The sequence below is a fragment of the Bison bison genome, unplaced genomic scaffold, assembly GCF_000754665.1.
Source record: "Bison bison bison isolate TAMUID 2011002044 unplaced genomic scaffold, Bison_UMD1.0 scf7180017864390, whole genome shotgun sequence".
In the NCBI taxonomy this organism is placed as follows: Eukaryota; Metazoa; Chordata; class Mammalia; order Artiodactyla; family Bovidae; genus Bison; species Bison bison.
This window is the reverse complement of record NW_011494962.1, coordinates 345,394-345,791: the sequence shown is the minus strand read 5'-3', so window position 1 is coordinate 345,791 and position 398 is coordinate 345,394.

Below are 398 nucleotides of genomic sequence, written 5' to 3'. Positions count from 1 at the left end.
GACCGAGGATAAAATGGCTGGATGGCATCACTGACTCGATGGACGTGAGTCTGAGTGAACTCCGGGAGATGGTGATGAAAAGGGAGGCCTGGCGAGCTGCGATTCATGCGGTCGCAAAGAGTCAGACATGACTGAGCAACTGAACTGAACTGAACTGAAAGACTCATCTTATGTAAAAAACAAATTTACAAATTTGAAACTTCTAAGTTTTCAAGAAGAATTTAGGAAACAAATCATATTATCCAATGACCTTTCCTGGTATTCAAAGAGGTTGCCCAAAATTCATGAGATAGTGCAGGTATTTGAGATGTTTTTTTCTCTTAGCTTTAGCGAGGTCTAATTTACTTACAGTGAAATCATCCACTGTTGGTACATGACTGGATGATTTTAAACCAATA